A 342-nucleotide genomic window follows, 5' to 3' on the forward strand; every position below is an offset into this window, starting at 1 on the left:
TAAGTCAGCCACTGTTTCCACTGTTTCCCCATCTATTTGCCATGAAGTGATGGGACTGGATGCCATGATCTTAGTTTTCTGAATGTAAAGCTTTTAGTCAACATTTTCACTCTCCTCTTTCACTTTCGTCTAGAGGCTCTTTAGTTCTTCACTTTCTGCCATAAGGGTGGTGTCATCTGCATATCTGGGGTTATTGATATTTCTCCCAGCAATCTTGATTTCAGCTTGTGCTTCTTCCAGCCCAGTGTTTCTCATGATGTACTCTGCATATAAGTTAAATAAGCAGGGTGACAATATACAGCCTTGACGTACTCCTTTTTCTATTTGGAACCAGTCTGTTGT

The sequence above is a fragment of the Bison bison genome, unplaced genomic scaffold (assembly GCF_000754665.1).
Source record: "Bison bison bison isolate TAMUID 2011002044 unplaced genomic scaffold, Bison_UMD1.0 scf7180017864376, whole genome shotgun sequence".
NCBI classification, from domain to species: domain Eukaryota; kingdom Metazoa; phylum Chordata; class Mammalia; order Artiodactyla; family Bovidae; genus Bison; species Bison bison.